This window comes from Octopus bimaculoides, chromosome 19 (genome assembly GCF_001194135.2).
Source record: "Octopus bimaculoides isolate UCB-OBI-ISO-001 chromosome 19, ASM119413v2, whole genome shotgun sequence".
Taxonomy (NCBI): Eukaryota; Metazoa; Mollusca; class Cephalopoda; order Octopoda; family Octopodidae; genus Octopus; species Octopus bimaculoides.
This window is the reverse complement of record NC_068999.1, coordinates 30,754,506-30,763,043: the sequence shown is the minus strand read 5'-3', so window position 1 is coordinate 30,763,043 and position 8,538 is coordinate 30,754,506. Positions and strand designations below refer to the sequence as shown.

At 34.1% G+C, this 8,538-nt stretch overlaps 1 protein-coding gene across 10 annotated transcripts in view; it reads left to right on the top strand.

Annotated features, from left to right (window-relative positions):
* The window catches only part of LOC106871878 (blood vessel epicardial substance-B), a 535,134-nt gene that overhangs the window by 194,723 nt on the left and 331,873 nt on the right, over nucleotides 1–8,538 (top strand). The gene's annotated exons all lie outside the window — the stretch shown is intronic.

Sequence of the window (8,538 nt, the reverse complement as noted above, 5' to 3'; positions counted from 1 at the left end):
AAGTGTGTGTATCTATTTTTGTACAGAGGGATAGAAAAAAGATATACCGTTAGTTATTTTATGTTGTATTTTAGAAGCATCACAGTAGACTCTGCTGTGATGAGTCTAAAACACAAGCTGTAAGGGACTATGTTTGATTTTTGCAGATAATAATGGTGTGTAGCTTATGAATTTTGATTGAAGAGATGGGGCATCGAAACAAAAAGTTTCGGGGCGGGGCTCTAAAAGTCATGCGACAGCCCTGGATACTTTATACAGCATTTTTTACTCAACATACTTTACACAGTATACCTTCCATAGCATATCTTACACAGTATACCTTCCACAACATACTTTATACAACTTAATGTGCTTTATTTTAGTAGCAACTTTCTGTTCTTGAACAACAAAAAGCTGGTAGTGAACTGGTTTTATCTTTCTCCAAAGTTTATTATTACACCATTGCTCCAAATAAAATATATTAAAGGTCTCCAGTTGTTACATTCAGTTTAAATGTAACTACCAACCATTACTATACATTAACTTGGTTTTACGAAACCTTGCTATAAAAATATATTCTCAGTAAAACTGTAATTTCTGGTTTCAATCCCCATTTAGAAACACATCACTACTTCCTTTCAATGTCACTTTTTTTTACTTGTTTTTCCTTATGTGTAACAAACATTGTGTCATCGTAAATATTATTGATTATTGATATGAAACATTTATGTTTTTTGTTTTTATAATATACTTTTTTTTTATTTGGTATGACATTCAACACATAAAGAGATAGGTTTCATCTTGAATTACTTGTCTACATAAAAGAATTCTTTCTTTGTCTTGCTATTGAAATCTTGACTATTCTTTTGACATGGAAGGAGAAAAATAACTATATTATTTATGGAGGGTACTACCATGTCCATGGTGCAACCATAATCATTTAATATTTCAATTATTTCATGCATTTTTGGAGATTTTATCATTTTTAACTGATTCTATTCAGAAGTTTTTGTTTTGAAGTATTTTAGCGGAAATACATAACCAACTTTTTCTTTCTAATATGAAGCTGTAATATTCTTCACACGTTTGTGTGTTTGTGAATGTTTACATTCTACATTTTCTCATTAAAATGTTGAGTAAAAAAATATCAGGTTTATTGACCTTCTGTACCAACAAAATGTTCCATAGCTCTGTAATGGATGAAATATAAAAGATACATTACATGAAAAAATAGGTAAGTATTAGCTACTACAAAAGTATCCAGCAGTGAAATAATGTCCCAATCTGTATTCATCTAACTTATGCTAACATGGAAATGCATACATAAGAATAGACTTGTGCTTGTGTGTATGCATACATACATGCAAACACACATAGATAGATAGATAGATCGGTCGGTCGGTCAAACAAACAAACCCTCCCTCCATATCTCTCTATTAATTTGTGTTCTGTATTTAGAACACCTTTCTTTTGTATATTATGCATTCAAAGTTATTTTAAATACAATTCGACATGAAGGATGACACCATACAGTTATTTATGGAATTGAATTTTTTTATCAGAATGCTGACGCTTCTGCTTTGAAGTCCTGTGAAAATAATAAAGAACGAACTGAAGGAGAAACACAACAATTTGTGACATACCAAACTATTGTCTTTATTTACTGTTAGTATGTATGTGCCATTATTATTTTTATTATCACCATCATTATCATCATCACTTTACATCAGCCTTCTATGCTGGCAGAGGCTGGACATTTTAACAAGATCCAACACATCAGACAGCCAGATCTTGCTCAAACATGTTTTGTCATAGTTTCTATGACTGGATGATATTCCTAACGTCAACCACTTTACAGAGTGTACTAGCTGCATTTTTCCATGCACCAGTAGAAAGGTTGTCATATTCCATTGCAGAACGAAAGCATCCTCTCAACCTTATTTTGTCTCCACTCTGTTCCAACACTACTTTACAAAATATATTGGATGTTTTTTTTTTTTGTTGTTTTCTTCTGATCATCAATATTAGTTAGGTCACTTTTACGTTGCAAGACTAAAAAGCACCCCACCACTAAAAGGGAGAACAGGAGCAAGAGAGTAATGGCTTTAGGTGAGGTGTTGAGAGAAGTTAAAGTTGGGAGGACAAATTTTATAATTGTGAGCGGGTGATAAAGGAATAACAAAGAAGTCAGTGTTGTGGGAATGAGCAATTAAAGGGACAGTGTAATGTCAGCTCTAAGTGACAAAGTGAAAAGATGATGGGGTAGGTTTAGTAGGGGGGTGAGGTGACACTATACTATCAACATTTATATATAGAATGAAATATGTTTGACAGGATGGTGAGGGATGATAGGTGATTGACATTAAATGAAATAGCCAATGCTATTAGCATATCCTGTGAACTTGACATAACAAAGATTTCTCCTCAGTGGGTGTCACATCTTCTGACATCTGATCAGATCACAGGAAAATCTGGCATTATTTGAGGTGGATTCAGTTGGTTTTCTTCAATGTTTTCTAACCCAGGATGAGTGTTGAGTTCTTTACTTTGAATCAGAGACAGAGAGACAATCTATGCAGTGGAAACACCCCCTCCTCACCTTCTTCAAAGAAGACCAGAGGTCATTTCTTCTGCAGGGAAGGTGATATCCTCAGTTTTTTGAGATGCAAAAGGCATTGTTTATTGACTACCTTCAAAAAGTTCACGGCATCAATGGAGAATACTATACTGATTTGCCAAGGCAGTTACAAAAGGGTATCAAGACCAAATACCCAGGAAAACTTAGGGTTCTTGTTTCACCAGAACAATGTTCCAGCACACAAGTCCTTAGTTTCAATAGCTGGTGTACATGACTGTGGCTTTAAATTGTTTGATCACCCTCCCTATTCTCCTGATTTGGCCCCATCCAACTATCATCATCTGTTCCCCAGATGAAATGAGTCTGGTTCCATAGTGTCTCAAATAATGCACAGGCCCAGAGTTAGGTCTGCTTGTTACACAAAAATTGTTGGTAAATCATGTTATACACATTATGCATATATGCTCTCTCTCTCTCTCTACTTCTCACACTTACACACACACACACATTGTACTGTGCAAAATTTTTATGAAGAAAATCTAAGATATTGCTTTTGAATATAGTTAAAAAGAACTTTAGGAAATAGTCTGATTTTGTAATTCTGTATTTTTAACACCATTATGGAATGGCTTATTTAATTTAATTTTATAATCTACACCATGATTTTATTTTTGGATAAAAGAGTGATTATGATAGTACAATGTTATAATCATTTCCAAATATATGTAGATATTATCTCTTTTCTGTGCTTCATGTTATCCTCTAAGTTTTTCCCTTCTTTCAATTAAGTCTACATCATTATCATTATAACTGATAACTTTTATTCAGTCTACAATAGATTTTTATGTTCACATAGTAAACAATACAATTACTACAGCCAAATTTCTGGTCTTTATTTATATTTATGGCTCTTGGCTTATTTAGTTGTGAATATAGATTGCAAGTATTGGTGTCAAAATGCTGGCTTTTGTTTCTGGCCATTCATCAGCTGAAATATTATGTAAGGCAGTGATTCATTACACTTCAGCGAACATCATGTAATAATGTTCATGCTGGGCTGTTAGTTAGAAGCAGGAAACCAGATATATAGAAATAGAAAAAAATCAGACAGCATACGAGGTATGTAGATTTCCTTTGCAGTTTCTGTGCATGAATCTATTATTGCATGATATCTATTGACAATAGACTATATGAAGTAGTTCAGCTGAAGGAGGAGCTGCAAAGATGACTCTACTCCTGCTGCTACTACTGATGATAATGGTGATGATGATGTTACTGCTGTTGTTTTTATCTCCATTGACAAACTCATAGCCTCCAACTGCTTTTGGTCCTTGATGCTTAGCTTTCAAAACTATCAAGCAATCAACAAATGATTCAGTTTGTAGCAAATGATTTGATATCTTTCTCTTCTTTCTTTCTTCATCTCTCTATCTCTCCCTTCCTTTTCTCTCTGTTTCTGTCATTGACTGTATTCCTTGTACCATCCTACACTTCGTAACTCCCATCCTTTCTCTTAGACTTTATGCTGGAATGAAAAGTAAAAACCAATATTTTGAAGAAAAGGTTGTCAATGTTTAAAATTGAGTTTTCACTATCCAAAAAAAGATCTGTTATCAATGTACAGCATCTGTTGGTGATGAGGGTGGATGAAAAATTGAGAATTTTACCTCAGAAAATATTTCAGTTTTAATTTCTGATGTAGACATTGATCTTTGGCCAGTAATGGGGATGCCGTAATCATTTAAAATATCACTGATCAAATGTAGATTTAAGTTACACTTAGATGAAGTGCATGAAACATCAGAATCAGAAATCAATATAATTCAGCTGTATGTTTTGGTAATTAGAGAGTTTTTGTTAAAGTCACATAGAACTTTGGTAATTAGAAGGATTTTATGCAAGTCATGAATTTTTTAATCATCAATACCAAGAACTTTACTACTCAAAACTTTCACATTTTGTGGTTGACAATAAGAGAATCATTAACATTACATTGCTTGTTCTTTATCTGTATGTATCTCTGTGACTGTATATCTGTCTTTCTGCGTGTGTGTGTGTGCACGTGAGCATACCTGTCTGTGTTTACCTGTGGGTATGTGTATATTGTTATATTGAAATGTAACTGTAATAATTTTTAACAAGTTTCCACCAAGTTTTTCAAACATATAAATCTTTTTTACTGTATTTTTAAAATGATACAAATCTTCCCTCAATACATCTCACATATTGTGAAATTCTAAATTTAGAACATTGTTTTGTAGTTTAAGTGTATGTTTACTAACCCATCAGACTTTTTAGCTGATCATCTGAACATTTCAGTTGACTGGCTGAGCTTTGTAGCTGACCATCTGAACCTTTCAGCTAATTAATTTGGGCTTTTCAGCCAATTTCATGTTCTTTTTGGTAGACTATCTCGCCTTTTTAACTGACTATCTTGACTTTTCAGCTAACCATCTGAGGTTTTCACCTGAATAGTAGGACTTTTAAGCTGACTATCTGCATTTTTTGGCTAACTATCTGGACCTTTCCCTTGAGTATCAGTTGAAATTTTGTGTTTTTCAGCTGATCATTTGGACTTTTTCACCTGACTCTGTTCTATATCATTTTCTGGCCTCAGCATGAATGTGTTAACAATTCACCAAAAGGAGTGTTTGTGGAATGTTGATTTCAAGAGTGTATATATGACTTTCTACTCTTAGCAATTCAGCTTACTCACAATCCATGTTAGTTTAAAATATTTCTCATCTTTCATTTTTTAAGGTTTTTTTTTTTTTTTTAGCTCACTGGGAGGAGATCACCTAATTAATCTATTATAGGTTCTCCGAGACTAGTTAGGGTAGGAAAAAGGCACAACTGAAGTGTTACTATAGTTGTAGGAAACGGTTAGTTAGGATACTAACTTATCTTTAAATTGAAAACTTGATCTAAATAAATCAGTGATAAATCCTGTTAAGCTACCCAAGAGCTGAGTTGTATTAAACTGACAGACTCAGTCTACCACCTAAGAACAGATACATTTAAGCCAGCAAACTTCTCTACAGTTTCTGTCAACACAATTCTGCTTACAAAGCTTTGCTTGACCCAAGGCTAGAGTAAATGACACTTACCAAAGAAAATGAGCAATTAGATCAAATCTGTGAATATAACTTCTTAACCACCACTGTCATGCCTAAACTACACAAGATTTTACTTTATTCTTGTCAAGGAGGAACTATAATGTCCATGGCCTTGTAGCTTCTCCCAGGTTATTGATTTTATTTTGACAAAATTAAAACCAAGATACAGAAGTCACTACATGGTCCGTAAATCAGCTAGAAATAGCAGCTGATTGCCTTCTTATCACATATTTTCATCTTGAAAAAGGTAGATACATTGGTGACTGCAATCCTGGACACACAGTATCTTAAAAGATGACATTGCTATACCTGGAATACTTTTTATCAGAGGTCTGGTGAATTATGACTGACCTCATGGTTAAATAATACGGAAAAGCACACTGGGCAATGTAGTCTTAAATGTACACTGTGTTTAAATAACATTTAAGAAGTCATGCTTTGATCACCTTTGATCAGAGGTCTGCTAGATACATGCTGCATGTTTCCAGAAATTTGTATTAATCTTCAGAGAGAAAAGAAGTAAAGAATTCAGTGAGGATGTAAGTTGGTTCTAAAGTGCATTATTTTAGGGTAATAGGTGAGGTACTGTTGTGGTGAAATTCTGACACCCCTGTGGGATGGCAAGTGAACTGTCCTAAACTTTATAAAGGTGCATGCATGCTGACAGTGCGACGTACAGTTTGGTGTGTGCAGTCGCATTTGTGAAGGCAGTCGTAGAAGTAGTTAAGAAGAGATATAAGTTTGTGACGTGTTTGATACTGATTTAGTTTTTGTAGTGTTATAACACTGTTACAGTGTAGTCTATATCCAAACTCAAGGATATAAGAGTGGTGACGAGACATTAGAAGCTCACTGTGGACATTCTTAGCATGGAAGACCTATTAGCTTCTGTGGTATAGCTGAAACGACAACTACAACAACAGCAGCAACAGTTGCAATGGCAACTACGACAGCAATAACAACAACAGAAACAGCAACAAAAGATACTACAACAGCAAAATCAACAGTTGTTGGAATTATTGTTGCAGTCTGAAAATGCTTCAGGTTCATTTCTAACAGATGGGGCTGCTAATTCAATTGAAGAATTTACTTATAACCAGGAGAAAGGGATTACATTTTCTGCATACTTCAGAAGGAGAATGTAGAAACTGGACAGACGAAAAGGTGCGACTTCTTTTAAGAAACTTATCACCCACAGAACATGAAAAGTATAGTAATTACATCCTACCGAGAAAACCATCCGAAATTTGTTCCGAGGAAACAATTAACCTGTTATCTAAAATATTCAGTGAAAGAAGTTCTCTAATATTCGTTGAGAGTACTTGAATTTGAAAAAAGAAAAGAAACTGAAGATTTTGTTAGGTATGCCAGAATCGTAAACAGAGAATGTGAAAAATTTAAACTAAATGAATTAACCCTGGACATGTTCAAATGTCTAATCTTTGTACAAGGATTAGTTGCAAGCAAAGATGCAGAGATACGGGCTTGGATATTAACAAAACTAGAACAAGATTCAAAACTAACTATACAGGCAGTGGCTGAAGAACACCAAAGGATTATAAATTTACGACAGGACACAGAATAAAATCGAAAAAGATTATTCAAATATACATACATGTCAATCTGTAACAGATAAGTAAAGAGAAAAACAACAGTCAAGACCCAAACCATGCTATGGATATGGAGACATACATTTTAAAAGAAACTGTCCTTTTAAAAATCTAAAATGTTTTGGATGTGGAAAAATCGAACACAATTCACATTGTTGCGTAAAACAAAAAAGGTTGAATGAAAAAAATATTGTCAACACAAATGCAAAGCGTGACACAAAAAAGAAAATTTATCTCCATAAAAATAAACAATGTGAATACGAGACTACAGTTGGACACAGGTAGCGATATCATGATAATTAATGATGATACATGGAGAAAAATAGGAAAGCCTACATTGAAAAAATCTTTGAAAATTGCACAAGGTATTTCAGAGAAACAATTGCGATTTTTGGGCGAAATGATAAGTGTGGTGACATTTCATGGAAAAACTTTGAAAACCAAAGTTTATGTTTTAAAAAATATGACAAACTTATTTGGCACAGGCTGGATGGAACTATTTGATTTATGGAACCTCCCTATAAATATTTTTTGTAATAATGTAAACGGCTCTTATGCCAGTTTCAAATAAGGTGTCGAGAAAAAAGTTTTTCCTCATGTTTTTTCTGCAGAATTAGGTATGTGCACCAAGACAAAATTAAAATTTCATGTGAAAGAAAACGCTGTAACAGTATTCAAACCGAAGCGAGCTGTACCTTTCATGGCATTGAATCAAGTCAAAGAGGAATTGGATAGACTTGAAAAGCTTGGAGATAAACACCTGTTTATGTAAAGAAAAAGATAATAAAATACAAGTATGTGCTGACTTTTCAACAAGTTTGAACGAATATTTGATGACATACAATTACCCATTACCAAGTCTGGAAGAAATTTTTGCAAAACTCAATGGAAAGTTGGTTATACATCATTAGTTGTATACCTGACTTTCCTATATAAAATTATAGAATATAACGGAACGCTGAACTCCAGACTATCAACTTAAACAACACTTTATTTAGGTTGTAAATATATACATCTTTAGCTCTTGTTGTTACAGCTTCTATGTGTGTGAGCATAGTTGTTGGGACGTTGTTATGTAGATGTGAGCGAGCTGTCGAGTGTAAGTCCGAAAGATGGAGAGTGACAGCTATACACGTAAAGAGACTGTCTCCAGGTTGGAATGTTAGAGACACTGCTTGACACGTCCATGCTCTATTGCTGGCCAGCAAGAAAGAGAATGAATTGAGCGGGAACGCTTGGTTGTTTAATTCCACGT